Raw genomic sequence first — 15,680 nt, forward strand, 5'->3', positions numbered from 1 at the left:
ATGAGGAGGAAGGATATTAATTATCAAAATGTACTGACTACTTGAGACAAGCACTGTGCTCAAACTTTATAAACATTATCTCATTTAATTCAACAGCCCAGTAAATTAAGTTCTATATTTATTTTATTTTGCAAATAATAAGCTTCAGGAAGTTAATAAATATATGCAAAATCAATATATGCAAATGAAAAGCTTAGATTCTCTGCTTCTTTTCCTGACCAGAGCTCAATCTCTTATGTATGCTGCTTAATTTCAAATGTATGCTACTTCCGTAGGAACTAAATACAAGGAAATACTATTCTATCCAAAAAAAATTTTTTAAGGTCATGGATTCTGCAAGTTGGCTACTTCAGAGTTTTATACTGATTCCAAGAAAAAAAGCAAGAGTGATTCTCAAGCATGCTTTGTGAACACTTACTGAAGGGAGTCTTACTAATGCCCTTGGATATTACCAGGAAGAAGTATGATTTCACTAAGAACAAGGAATCCCAAAGCATCTTCCTTCCCTTCTAGAAGATGGGATTACTTGACAAGAAAACCAGGGAACTAGAGTAGGTACATGGGGCTGTGACTTCCCAACATCCTCCCTAGTCCCGGCCATCCTCCCTAGCAGCCTTGCCATTTTGGGTGTTGACCCAAGCTTCAGGGGTGAGTACTATCAAGTCTAAACCAGTATTTCTCTAAGCATTACTGTGTAGGGCACTGTCTGCAGTGCTTGATAAAAATTAGTTTCCCATTTCCATGCTGAGAGATTCTGAATCAGTGAGTTTGGTGCCAAGGAATCTGAACCCAGTGGAATCTGATAGACCAGCGTCACACTTCAGAAACGTGTGTGCAAACCAACCATGTATTCCCATCCCTTTGCCAATTCTGGTGGTGGTTTGGTCACTAAGTCGTATCTGACTCCTGGCGACCCCATGGACTGTAGCTCACCAGGCTCCTCTGTCCATGGGATTCTCCAGGCAAGAATACTGGAGTGGGTTGCCATTTCCTTCTCTAGGGGATCGTCCCTACCCAGGGATTGAACTCGGGTCTCCAGCATTGTAGGTGGATTCTTTACCAAGTGAGCCATGAGAGAAGCCCTTTGCCAAGGGCTTTGACTGGGTTAAGCCAGTCAAAGTCAGGTTTCATCCTGGTAGAGGTCACTGGTCTAGGTGTAGGTGCCAGGATGACCAATGGTCCCCGCTTGCCCAGGACTTTCCTGTTTTAGCACTGGAAGTCCCACATCCTGGGACTTCCCTCACTTCCAAGCACATCAGGATTGCTGGTCACTGTAAAGGTGATATAGGAGGTTGTCCTAGTCAAACTGAAAGAATAGTCTTCTATTCACACTTTCTCACCTCCCACCCTCTTTCTTGGACACAAACAAGGAAGCACGCTATCCTCGTGGCTGTTGGCAGCCAGCTTATATCCACAAAGGAAACTGGCCTAGGGACAAGACACGGAGAAGGTAAACTCCAAACAGCAGAACAGTCTGAGCTCTGGTTGTGCTGTGCTTGGAGCCCTCCCTACCTCTGTGCACAAATAAATGTCCTTATTGTTTACTCCAGGCTGATTCAGAATTCCACCTTTGCAGGCACAAACATCTTAACCAGCACACTTTGGCAAATTATGATGTTAGAAAGAAATATGGCCAAGTTCCTTTTAGACAAAACAAAGATGTGAACTAAAAAATAAGACATAGGGTAAATCTGTCACTTTTGAATGTGCATAAGGAATTCCTCTGGATTCTGTCTCATTGAAAGTTATGGGGGAAATGTGTGAAAACTTGAGTCAAGATATCCAATATTCTCTGAGTTGGTGCAATGGCCTAAACCTAACAAGATGAAATTTAATAACCATAAATGTAAAGCCCTACATTTAGGCCCCAAATAGTAATTAATTTTACAAGTACAACATGGCGGAAACAGGATTTAAGAGCAGCACATGTGAAAGATTTAGGGATTTTGGTCGACAGTGAGTTCAACATAAGCCCAAGGTGTGATGTGGTTGCCAAAAATGCTAATGCAATTGTAGGCTGCCTTACAAATGTGTAACAAAGATTTCCCCCAGGCCACACCAGCCACAATAACCTTTAACAGAATAGGGGTTTTCTGCTTCTCCAACCACCTGAGTTCTCCTGTTCAGCCTGTGGGAATTCTAGATGCTCTTCCTCTATCAAATCTTTCTGCAAATCTTTAAACTTGCACCTTTCCTTTCTTTTTGGACATTATTTTAACCCTGGATTAAGCTGGCTGTCTGCTTTTTACATTCTCCTGTTTAAGCTACTAAGTGAAAATGAAAGTGTTAGTCGCTCAGTAGTGTCCAACTCTTCGGGATCCCGTGGACTGTAGTCTGCCAGGCTTCTCTGTCCATGGAATTCTCCAGGCAAGAATACAGGAATGGGTAGCCATTCCCTTCTCCAGGAGATCTTCCCTACCCAGTGATTGAACCTGGGTCTCTTGCATTGCAGGCAGATTCTTTACCGTCTGAGCCACCAGGGAAGCCCCATTAAGCTACTGAACACTGAAGAAAATCAGATAAATAACAGCACTAAGAACTCTTCTCGCTATCCCCAGCCAGGTCCTCCACACTTTTCAACAGTCCTTCATTAGCCCTAGACATAGCTGCGCCTTCTTCTCCATTAACTTTCTTCCTTTCCTCAAGGCCCACACCTCACTTCTCCCTGGGGATGGCCTAGCCTCTTTCTTCATGAAAACAATAACCTGCATTAAAATAGCCCTTGCTTAATGAACTGATTTGCAAAACAGAATAGAGTTATGGATATAGAAAATAAACATGTTTACCTAAAGATAAAAGGTGGGGGATAAATTAGGAGATTGGGACTGATATAAACACACTGCTGCTGCTGCTTAGTCACTTCAGTCGTGTCCGACTCTGTGCAACCCCATAGACGGCAGCCCACCAGGCTCCCCTGTCCCTGGGATTCTCCAGGCAAGAACACTGGAGTGGGTTGCCATTTCCTTCTCCAGTGCATGAAAGTGAAAAGTGAAAGTGAAGTCGCTCAGTCATGTCCAACCCTCAGCGACCCCATGGACTGCAGCCTTCCAGGCTCCTCCGTCCATGGGATTTTCCAGGCAAGAGTACTGGAGTGGGCTGCCATTGCCTACTATATATAAAATGGGCTTCCCCGGTGGCTCAGCAGTATAGAATCAGTCTGCAGTGCAGAAGATGGGTGCTTGATCTCTGGGTTGGGAAGATCCCCTGGAGGAGGGCATGGCAACCCACTCCAGTATTCTTGCCTGAAGAATCCCATTGACAGAGCAGCCTGGTGGGCTAGAGTCCATTGGGTCACACAGAGTTGGATACGACTGTAGCAACTGAGCATGCATGCTCATACATAAAATAGATAACTAATAAGGACCCACTCTGCTCAATACTCTGTAATGGCCTATAAAGGAAAAGAATCTAAAAAAGAGTGGATATATGTCTATGTATAACTGATTCACTTTGCTGAACACCTAAAACTAACACATTGTCAACCAACTATGCATGTGTATGTGTTAGTCATTCAGTCATGTCCAACTCTCTGCGGCTCCATGGACTGTAGCCCACCAGGCTCCTCTGGCCATGGGATGTTCCCCAATAAAAATTTTTAAAACGTTAACCCTGGCTTTCATCTGCCCTCTCAGGACCTCAGCCACCTAAGGCTAATAAAGCTTCTTCTTCAACATTTCACCAAATAAAAATCTCTTCTGAAAACTGACTCACATAACTGGCTGCTCCAGAATTGGCTTACTGAATTTAGCCATTGTGCCTCCACTCAGTCATGAACCCAGGCCCCAGATGAGTCTGGGTAACTGGATAACCCAGGGCCAGTAGACAGGAAGTCAAATGCCTGGCTCTGCCCCTCAGTGTCACTCTTGCCTGACCTCCTACCTGCAGAAAGGGCTCTCCCTGTCTTCACTACTGCTCTGTGTCCAACACCTCTCACTTCTCCAGAGCTTGTTTCTCTCCAGAATCTTCATCTTCTCTCTTTGGGCTTTTTTTCATTTTTGTAGATAGACAGGCTCAAGTCTTTCCAACCCCTCCAAAAATAATAAAATAAGACATTAAAAAAAATATTTTAACCCTGTAGAACAAACTAATAAAAAGGCACCCCAGAGTAGAATTCAATATGAATCCTCCTCCATAAGTGAGCTCACAGCTTTCTTCTTTGAGTATTGTTAGTGGGACTGGCTAGGCAGGTGGTTGAGGGGAGGACATGTGAGGAGTACAGTGACATGAACAGAAAGAGGGGCCCAGGTTGTATTTCCCTGCTTCTCCTCTTTCTCCAGTGTTGGAGTTGGGTCACAGAAGAAGAGGCCATGAGGTCAGTCTCCGGAGCCCGTGCTCCCAGACTGCAGCCCATGTGAGCGCACAGCTAGCCCCTTCCGTCTGTTCCTGGGGCTCGGCACTGACACAGCATTGTTCTCTTCAGTTCCTGGGACTCCACTGAAGGCCACCCGCATACCATCAAGGACCCTGGTTCAGTCTTACTGCCCTCAGCTTAGGTTTTCCACTGTCGCCATGCTGGTGCCCTCATTAGCTTTTGCCCAGCTTTCCAAGGCCCCACCCCTTCTCTCCTCCACAAACTTTGTGTTCCACCCCTTACCCTAATCTATGGAAACCTTTCACACTGAGGTCCCCAAGGAAAACCTTGTTCTTTAATTCAATTAATGTTCTCTGGGTCCTTTATTCTTGAATTCTCTACAATATTCAATGGTAGCACCATCTTTTATTGAAAGTTTTCTTCCTTGGCTCCTGTTGAGATCACTTACTAAATCCCTCTTTCTACTTCCCAGCTCATTTAATCTCAATCTCCCCAGCTTCCGTCTCTTATTTCCTTAAGTACTGGTGTTCCCAGGGTTCTGGGCTTTCCCCTCTTTCCTATTCTCTCCCCTACACCGCCCAATTCTTGAATGATTGTACCCACCCCATGGTCTCAGCCACCACCTATAGACCACCAACTTCCAAAGCTACATTTTTTATCCACCTCTCTTCTGAGTTCCCAAGCCATTTACCCCCTAAATATATGTCATATATCCAGTAAGATGCTTCGAATTCAACATGCTCAAAATTGAACCCCAAATCATGCTCCCTCAACCCCAGCACTAGGTCTTTTCCTCCTGTGACTTGAACCTGTGTTAATGATACTGTGTTGAAGATCTGGGTAACTTCCACAACTCCTCTCTTTCTGCCACTCACCCACATTTCTTCTGTGAGTTAAAACCTCATATTTTCTCTAAAGGTTCAACTTGGTAATGACTTTATCACTGTCTAGATGACAGCAACACCCTCCTTAAAGGTCTCCTTACCTCCACTTAATGCCCTTCCCTCTCCCCACTACTATTAGTATACTATTAGCTATTCTCTTCACTATTACCAGATAACTTTTTTTTCCTAATGCTATGATTATCTCATATCTCTGCCTGAAGTCCTTTAGTAGCAGCTTCTCACAGACTTCAGGACAAATGCCAAATCCTTTATTATGAACTATAATACTATTTTGGGGGGCTCCAAAATCACTGCAGATGGTGATTGCAGTCATGAAATTAAAAGACGCTTACTCCTTGGAAGGAAAGTTATGACCAACCTTGATAGCATTTTAAAAAGCAGAGACATTACTTTGCCAACAAAGGTCCATCTGGTCAAGGCTATGGTTTTTCCAGTAGTCATGTATGGATGTGAGAGTTGGACTATAGAGAAAGCTGAGCGCTGAAGAATTGGTGCTTTTGAACTGTGGTGTTGGAGAAGACTCTTGAGAGTCCCTTGGACTGCAAGGAGATCCAATCAGTCCATCCTAAAGGAGATCAGTCCCGGGTGTTCAGTGGAAGGACTGATGTTGAAGCTGAAACTCTAATATTTTGGCTACCTCATGCAAAGAGTTGACTCATTGGAAAAGACCCTGATGCTGGGAAGGACTGGGGGCAGGAGGAGAAGGGGACGACAGAGGATGAGATGGCTAGATGGCATCACCGACTCAACGGACATGAGTTTGGGTAAACTCCAGCTGTTGGTGATGGACAGGGAGGCCTGGCATGCTGTGATTCATGGGGTTGCAAAGAGTCAGACACGACTGAGCGACTGAACTGAACTGAACTGATAATACTATTATCTGCTCTTGCTTCCCTTTCAAACCTATTTATGAGCACTCTTCAACTCAGTCCTTATACTATAGCAACAAGAAGTTACGGTTCTACGTACTATGAAAATAATCTAGCACTATGAACGAATAAGTGTGTCATTCAATTGGAGAAAATGCCTTCCTTCCTTTAAAAGAAGTCAGCAACCCCAAACATCCTTGTTAATTGCATACCTGTATATTTCTTCCAACACTAGGTTGTGTGGTCAATAAAGGCAGTAGTGTTTTTTTTTTTTTTAATATTTCTATCTCTCATACAATCTGGCCTATTGTAGTGTCCAATAAATGAATAGAAGCAAAAACAAAAGAGAGAGAAAGAGAAAGGGAAAAAATGAAAAGGCAGAAGCACAGGAGAAAAAGGAAGTAAAAAAGAGAAGAAAGAAAGGAAGGGAAAAGAAGAAGGAAAGGAAGGAGGAAGAAAAGAGAGGCTGTTCTTAGAAGCACTATTTTACAATTGCTTTCAAATCATATTCTGCTGTTGGCCTGTCTCTGTCTGTCTTAGAAACACACCAAGCTCCTAAAGCTTACCATATAATTTTTTAAGTTAAGGAACCTTATAAGAGAATTTTTATTTGAAACACAGAAAGAATATTTGCCCTGAAGCATCTAAGAGTCTTTTTAGAAAGCAAGCATCTAAGCATTTTGCAGACAGCTGGGGATTTTTTGAAGAAAAGGAATTGAGCAGAATTATTAGTCTTGTGTCTCATTAATATTTAAACCAGGTATATCTTTAGCAAACAGGACTGAGAATAGTACAGTTCCTCTGTCTTCTAATTGACTATTCCAAGTATGCTAAACTCCCAATCTAGGCAGAATCAGGAGCCTGGAGTAAGAAATGCTGCAAGATTGAACAAGGTTAGATTCCATTCTTCTAGGTTCCTTATCTATAACTCACACCACGTAAGAGCCTCTTTCCTTTGTCTCAAGAGCTTCATTTTTCCCTCAGCTGATATGTGGGACATAGGACATCCTGGATAATGGGAAAGGGATCTGAATGCCAAGGTTTCCCAGAAAATTCCCTGTTGCCAAAAGGCCTGTCATTAGATGCCAGCAGCTCATATAAAGATAAGAGGATTTCCCAGGAGAAACTGCATGGACTGAGTTGAAAATCCTTGGGATTGAGATAATGTGTTCTCTCCCCCAGGAGCAGTCATGTAATTTGGGATGTTGGAAGTGAAAATATTACATTTCTGGCCTATAAGGCCTTGGCCAGAAATGTGTATTTTCAAGAGGTTTGGTTTGTTACATTGCTTTATCTCTTGTTTATGAGGAAGAAACAGAGAAGAAAGTCTACAAATGGCTCAGTGAACTACAATCAGTGTAGGAAAATACGGATGTAAATGGCATAAAAAAAAAAAAAAGTGACTCAGATCAAGGAGGGGAATGGTTGGTAGGAGCCAGGGTGTCTTAGCTGGGGTGTGAAGGACTTTGGACTTGACTCTGTAGGCAGTGAGAAACTATTCATTGCAAAATTTTAAGCTCAAAAGTGAAACAGATCTAATTTGGGAAAAGAATTCTGGCAGCAAGTAGAAGAAAGAGAATGAATACCAGGAGATCCGTTAGAAGGTTTTGGCAATAATCCAGAGTAGGTATTGAGCTGTGTGGTTGTGCTGAGTCAGTCAGGCATGCCTTACTCTTTGAGACCCCATGGAGTGTAGCCTGCCAGGCTCCTCTGTCCATGGGATTTTCCAGGCAAGAATACTGGAGTGTGTTGTCATTTTCCTACTTCAGGGGATCTTCCTGACCCAGGGATCGAACACTATCTCCTGTGTCTCCTGCATTACAGGCGAATGTTTTACCTGCTGAGCCATCACAGAAGCCCAGCAGAGTAGGTACAAGAGAGTCCAAGTTTAAAAAGCAAACAGCAAAAAATGAAGAGAGAATGGCAGAGAAATAATTTTGGTAGCAGGAGAACTTTTCCTCAGTTCACTTGACTCTAACCAAGTTGTCTAATTTCAGGAACTGCTCCCATCCTTACAAGAGTGCAGGGTAGCACATTTTTAACACACTCTACATATCTCTGCATTTAAAGCAGAACGTCTCACCAGTGCTGTCCATTAGCAGCACCTTTGGAGTCTTTAACATTAATGATTCCTGGGCACTGTGCCACTTTCTCTCCCTATTGCCAATTCCATTGGGCACTCTTAGTCAGCAAAATCACCGCTTTAAAATGAAATCACCTCAACAAATATGTGCTCCAGACATTAAAAAGATGAATACTCCTTAACTCTTCAGTGGCTTCACCACACCATGCCTCTTTAAATTGTCCCAGTACAAAAATAAGCAACATATTTGCCTGTTCAAATATTTGGAATGTACTTCCTACTCTATGGTTATTTATAGTGTTCTGTTGACTGCTTATGACACATTTTGGATACAATTGAAAGAAAATTCAGTGAAGATAATGAAAAACATAAACTTTCCATATTACTAAAATGATTTCATATCAAATAACAGACTTATTCAGTCATTCTCTCAGCTGATGCCCATCAGAATTACATCTGGTGAGTGTTAAACATTTGCCTTCTGGGACCTGTTTCCATAGTTTCTTATCCAGTAGGATTAGGGAAGGAGCCAGAAACTGAATCGTGTTTAGCTTCCCCAAGTACTTCTGATATTGGTGGCCCATTTGGGTCATGCTTTGGGAAAATGAACTCTGTTTTGTACTTGGTTCATAGTGTATCGTTAAAATGTATCCAACTTCTGTCTCATCTACAAAGATTTTTGACTCCTCTCTCCCTCACTGAATCTGAGCTTCCCCAATGGCTCATCGGGTAGAGAATCTGCCTACAACTCAGGAGACACAGGAGATGCGGGTTCAGTCCCTAGGTTGGAAAGATCCCCTGGAAAAAAGAATGTCTATCCACTCCAGTATTGCCCAGAGAATCCCATGGACAGAGGAGTGTGGTGGGGTACAGTCCATGGGGTCTCAAAGAGTCAGACACAACTGAGCGACTAACACAACGCCAGGTGCCATTGGTCTGGAAATTAGACTGATCAAAACTATCCAGAGACTGGTGGCAGTCAGCATCATGGGGACATGAAAAGCTCTTTTTGTTTCTCCTTTTCAATATACAACCCTAAAAGATCTGGAATTCAACAGAGGTTCCTTGCCCCATCCACCAGGACACCAGAGAGAGCCACATATCTGTGTATCTGAAGGTGGGTGGGCTGGAATGCATGGAGGAGGCAGAACTGGGGAGCAGTGGAGGCAAACCCAGTCCACAATCCTGGACTCTCATGGCAGCGGCTGAGCGTGTAGCCCCAGAGAGCCCCATAGCAGCAGGGGAAGTAGTTACCCCAGCTTCTTGGTCACATCAGAATCTGTGAGCACAGGGAGCTGGGCAGTGGAAGCAGCAGGACCCATGACCCCGGTTCCTCCAGCTGTGGCAGCACTCTTGAGTCCAGTCCCCCCACCCCTGCCACCGCTGGCAGTACCCTCAAACCCCACAACCCCAGGTGTGGTAGAGGTGCTAGTGACCCTGGCTCTTCCCTCACCCTGCCCTTCTCCTTGCCATGGCATCAATGCCTGAAATCTAGATGACCCTGGGTGCAGTGGGAGCGTCTGCCCTCCTGGTATTCTGAATGGCAACTCCACTTTGGCAGCATCAAGGCACCAGTTACCCCACCTCAGAGGCACAGGCAGTGGCAATGAGGGCCCCAGCGACACCTTTGAAAGAGGCAGTGAAGGATGAAAAAGTGTCCACTCTCTAATGTCGCCAGAGGCTGTCCTGATAAGAGAGAAACCAAAACCTTGTGCTATAATGCCACCTGCTGAAAAACCAAAGAAAGGCTTTAATCACCTACCAGTTGAATTGTTAAAATCAAAATTTAAAAGCTTTATCTAAATAAGAAGGGTGCTTGCTGCTTCAAATGTAGCACTGGATAAACTAATCAAGCACTATGAAAAACCATGGTAACGATATCACAAAAGGAAACTGACAGTTATTCAGAAATCAAACTTAAAATCATGGAATACTACAATCTGACTGGAAGAAAATTCAAAATAACAATAATGAAGAAACTCAGTGAGTTACAAGAAAACTTTGAAAGGCAGTTCAGCTCAGTCAGCTCAGGAATAAAGTTAATGAACAGAAGGAACACTTTACCAGAGTGAACTCTAAAAATGAAACAAACAGAGTTTCTAGAGCAGAAGAACCCAATAAATGAGATAAACAATGCATTAGAAAGCATTGGAAACAGAATAAACCATATAGAAGACAACTGGTGAGCTCAAAGATATAAATATGGAAATGATTCAGGTAAAAGAGAAGAGAAAACTGATTTTCAAAACTGAAGAAATTCTATGAGAACTTTCCCACTCCATTATGAAAGGCAGATAAGGATAATTGGGAATCCCAGAAGGAGAAAAGAAGGAGAAGGGAGCAGAGTTTACTTTTAAAAAAATAACATTTAAAGACTCCCCAAATCTGGGAAAGGAATTAGATATCAAAGTCCATGAAGCTAAAAGACTATCTACTTTTCTGAATGCAAAACAAAACCTCCTCCAAGACATACTATATTAATGCTATTGAAAGTCATCAATAAAGACCTTTTGGCTATGGGGCAGGAGGTGCGGAAAAGAGCAGGAACCTATAAAGGAACCCCATTAAGCCATTAGCAGATTTCTCAGCAGAAACTCTACATGCCAGGAGAGAGTGGAATGACATATCTAAATATTGAAAGATAAAAACTGTCAGCTAAGAATACTCTATCCAGCAGTTAATCTTCAGATACGAAGGAGAAATAAAAGCTCTCTCAGACAAACAAAAGCTAGGTAATTTCATCACTAGACCTGCTTTACAAGAAATGTTATAAGGAGCTCTTGTACCTGAAATGAAAAGGTAAAAGTACACGAACTAGGAGTAAGGTGTTAACTAGACAGAATAAGGAAATTGCAACTCTATATCAGAATAAATTGTTAAACGCATAATTACAGTATAAAAGATAAAGGAAGAGGGGCAGTAAAAATAACTACTTTAATTTGGTAACGAACTCACAATAGTAAAAATAGGATAATTTGAGACAACAGAAACTTAAGTGGGGAAGAGTTAGAAAAACAGATCTCAGTTACCAAATGAAGATATGATGCTATCTTCAGGAAAAGGACTATTTTATCTGTGAGACGCTTTGTACAAAACTCACGGTAACCATAAAACATGAATCTAGAGCAGAGATACAAATGTGAAAAGAGGAAACTGAGAAAACTATCAGAGAAAACCACCAAACTAGAAAAAGCATACAGAAACACAAGGAACAAGAAACAACGGAGTTATAGAGCAACCAGAAAACAAAGGACAAAATGACAGAACTAAGTTCTCATTTACCGACAATCACTGTAAATATAAATTGATTGAATTTACCAAACAAAAGGCACAGAGTGGCTGGATGGATTAAAAGCAAAACTCATCAATATGCTGCCTCTAGGAGACTCATCTCAGCTCTACAGACAAATGTGAGAGCACCAAAATATATAAAGCAATTATTAATAGACCTAAAGGGAGAAATTGAGAGCAACACAAAAATCAAGAGGAATTTAACACCCAGTTCTACCAATGGATAGATCATCCAGACAGAAAGTCAACAAGGAAACAGTGGCTTTAAATGAGATATACTCTCAGTATACCAGATGAACTTAATAGATTTCATACAGAATATTTCATGGAGCAAAAGGACAGTCTCTTCAGTAAATGGTGTTGGAAAAACTGGACATCCACATGCAAAAGAACAAAACGAGACCCCAATCATGTAATACACAAAAATTAACTCAACATGGATTAAAAACTCCAAAATAAAACAGGAAACCACAAAACTCCTAGAGGAAAACATAGCATATGTTCACATTAGCAATATCTTCCTGGATATGTCTCCTCAGGCAAGGGAAATAAAATAAAAAATAAACAAAAGGAGCTACATTAAAATAAAAAGCTTCTGCAGAGCAAAGGAAGACATCAACAAAACAAAAAGACAGCCTACCAAATGGAAGATTTTTCCAAATCATATATCTGATACTGTGTTGATATCCAAAATATACAAAGAACTCAACTCCGTAGCAAACAACAAAAAATGTAGAGAGGATCTGATTAGCCATTTTTCCAAACAAGACAACTGGCCCATGGAAAGATGTTCATCATCACTAATTATTAGGGAAATAAAAATCAAAACCACAATGAGATATTTCTTCACACCCATTAGAATGGCTATTATGAAAAAATCAAGAAATAACAAGTGTCAGCAAAGAAGTGGAGAGAAGCATGTCTGCACACACTGTTGGTGGGAATGTAAATTGGTGAAGCTACTATGGAAAACACTATGGAGATTTCTCAAAAAATTAAGAATACAATTACCATATGACCCAGGCAGTCCACTTTTGGGCATGCATTCAAATAATAAGAAAACACTAACTTGAAAAGATATATGCATTCCTATGTTCATTGCAGCATTGTTTACAATAACCAAAATATGGAAATAACCTAAGTGTCAATCAACAGTTGAATGGATAGGGAAGATGTTATAGATGATAGATGTACACACACGCACACTAATGGAATGCTCAGTTCAGTTGCCCAGTTGTGTCCAACTCTTTGCGACCCCATAGGCTGCAGCACGCCAGGCTTCCCTGTCCATCACCAACTCCTGGAGCTTGCTCAAACTCATGTCCATCGAGTTGCCGATGCCATCCAACCATCTCATCCTCTGTTGTCCCCTTTTCCTCCTGCCTTCAATCTTTCCCAGCATCAGGGTCTTTCCAATGAGTCATTTATTCACATCATGTGGCCAAAGCTGAAGCGTCAGCATCATTCCTTCCAATGAATATTCAGGACTGATTTCCTTTAGGACTGACTTGTTTGATCTCCTTGCTACTTAGCCATAAACAAGATAAAATCCTGCCTTTTCTAGCAATGTGGATGAACCTTGAGGGTATTGTGATAAAGTCAGATGGAGAAAGACAAACACAGTATAATTCATTCATATGTGGAATAAAAAAATAAATAAATGAACAAATAAAACAAAAATAAGTACATAGACACAGAGAAAATATAGTGGTTACCAGAGAGGAAGGGGTATGATGCTGCTGCTGCTGCTGCTAAGAATCCACCTGCCAATGCAGGGGACATGGATTTGATCCCTGGTTCAGGAAGATCCCACATGCCATGGGGCAACTAAACCATGTACCCAAACCATGTACAACAAACCCTGTGTTGTGTAACAAGAGAAGCCACTGCAATGAGAACCCGTGCACCGCAAGTAGAGGGCAGTCCCCACTCACCACAACTAGAGAAAGCCCACGCCCTGCGACAAAGACCCAGTGCAGCTGAACAGTAATGACATTTATAAAATTAAATACATTGAATGTCAGAGCTTTAAAAAAAATGTCTATCTTGATCCCTGTCTCAACCTCTTTGTTCCTCAGTGCTTCATCACACACACTCTATATCATAGCACCTATAAATTTCATGCTCTTTGTCCCTTCCACTGGTCTCCCAGCGTATGTAATTTGTGTGTCTTTGTATCTCCATCCCGCTTGACATACAGTCTGCCAGGTGATATACGCTCAATAATTTTTTATTGAATTCTTAAACATTTATTTATTTTTAAACACATATTTAATCACCATGTAACATTTTCAATGTCTATGAAAGGAAGAGGTTGAACTGCATTGTCTCTAAATCTTAATCCCTTTGAGATATCTAAAATCCTGATTTTCTTCTTCTTGCATCACACAAAAATATTTACATGATCCCAGAAATAATGCATTAGTCTTGTGTATCCAAAACTTTAATACGTATGCTACTTACTTGGGGATCTTCTTAAAATGCAAATTAAAATTTGGTAGGTCAGGGGTGAGGTTGAAATTCTGTATTTTTCATAAGTTCCCAGGTCATGTTGGCAGATCTGGTGAGTAGCACAATTTCAGGACATGGACACTGAATGTAGCCCTCAGTGGTGAGTCCACATCATACATTAGAAGGCAGATTAGGTTCTTCTCAGCACTAGACTGTCTGGGTTCAGATCCTGGTCCAGACACTTCTGTGAGAGGAGTTATCTTAACCCATTTACACTTCAACTTCCTCATCTGTAACAGAGAGATAATGATAGAGTTTTTGTGAAATTAATGAGATAATTCATGCAATTCTTATCATGGTGTTTCCCACATAGTAAACACAACATGTGAACTCTACAGTTTCACTCCTTGTCAGTTTGCTTGTTTCAGCAGTGGTCAGTTTACAGGCTCAGGAGCCTTGATTTTATCTTGAAAATGGTAGAGGGAAAATAGTCTCCTTTCCTTCCATTGAGAAAGTAAATATATCAACACACCAAGACAGGACCAGAAGAGAGAAGAAAATTTAACTTGTCATTTTCCAGTATCATTCCCTGCCCTTTTACTCCATTACTGCCCCATTGCAACATTTTACCATTTCAGAAAAGATAAAATGCAGGGATTAAGATCCATGATATAAAGAAATTCTGGCCAGAATATATGAACTGACACTCCGTACAGCATAAATATCAGCACACACACTTACATACACACACACACAAAGACATTTTTCTGTTAAGAATAAGATGCATAGCTCATTTCCTAAAAAAACCATGGGGCTCAGTCTTAGAGAAGGAGGAAAAGAAGAATCAGAGGGACAAAAGGAAAGAGCAACAGAAAAGCAGAAAACCTGACATTTCTAGTACCCTTGTGTCACCTTAAAAGGGAAATGAGAAAAGAAAGAAAGAGCTTCAGAACAATCAATTATTGAGTCCTTCCTATATGCCAAGGGCTTCAGGTATATCTGAGTTTTAAACATCCAGTAACATTCTCCGTGGAAGGTGTTATGAGCCTCGTTTTAGAGATGAGGGACTTGAGTTACGAGGGTTAACCCTGCCACACCTACATTTGGCAGAGCTGGAATGTGAATCTACTGCTAGTGCACGCTCTACAACTCTGCTGCTGCTGCTGCTGCTAAGTCGACTCTGTGGGACCCCATAGACGGCACCCCACCAGGCTCCCCCCGTCCCTGGGATTCTCCAGGCAAGAATACTGGAGTGGGTTGCCATTACCTTCTCCAGTGCATGAAAGTGAAAAGTGAAAGTGAAGTCGCTCAGTCGTGTCTGACTCCTAGCGACCCCATGGACTGCAGCCTACTAGGCTCCTCTGTCCATGGGATTTTCCAGGCAAGAATACTGGAGTGGGGTGCCATTGCCTTCTCTGTCTACAACTCTAGTCAGTCTTATCTCCTGAAACAAACTGAAATAATCTTCAGATCTGAGCTTCTTAAGTTTAAGTCCAGTTTAAGGTCTTACAGGAAATCACAGGGCTTCCCTGATGGCTCAATGGTAAAGAATCCACCTGGCTAAGCAGGATACACGGGTTCAATCCCTGGTCCAGGAGAATCCCATGGAGAAGGAAATGGCAACCCACTCCAGTATTCTTGCCTGAGAAATCCCATGGACAGAGGAGCCTGGTAGGCTACAGTCTGTGGAGTTGCAAAAGAGTTAGACACAATCTAGCAACTAAACAACGACAACAATAAATTACAAGCCAGGACAACATGAAGTAGGA

General features: G+C 41.9%; 1 long non-coding RNA gene across 1 annotated transcript in view; it reads right to left on the reverse strand.

The window, feature by feature from the left end:
- Positions 1-15,213, reverse strand: part of LOC133247614 (uncharacterized) — a 95,307-nt gene extending 80,094 nt beyond the window's left edge. The window contains exon 1 of the long non-coding RNA XR_009736449.1: positions 13,924-15,213. This is a non-coding gene — a long non-coding RNA (uncharacterized LOC133247614). The remainder of the gene's footprint in view (positions 1-13,923) is intronic.
- Positions 15,214-15,680: the final 467 nt, after the last annotated feature.

This window comes from Bos javanicus, chromosome 1 (assembly GCF_032452875.1).
Source record: "Bos javanicus breed banteng chromosome 1, ARS-OSU_banteng_1.0, whole genome shotgun sequence".
In the NCBI taxonomy this organism is placed as follows: domain Eukaryota; kingdom Metazoa; phylum Chordata; class Mammalia; order Artiodactyla; family Bovidae; genus Bos; species Bos javanicus.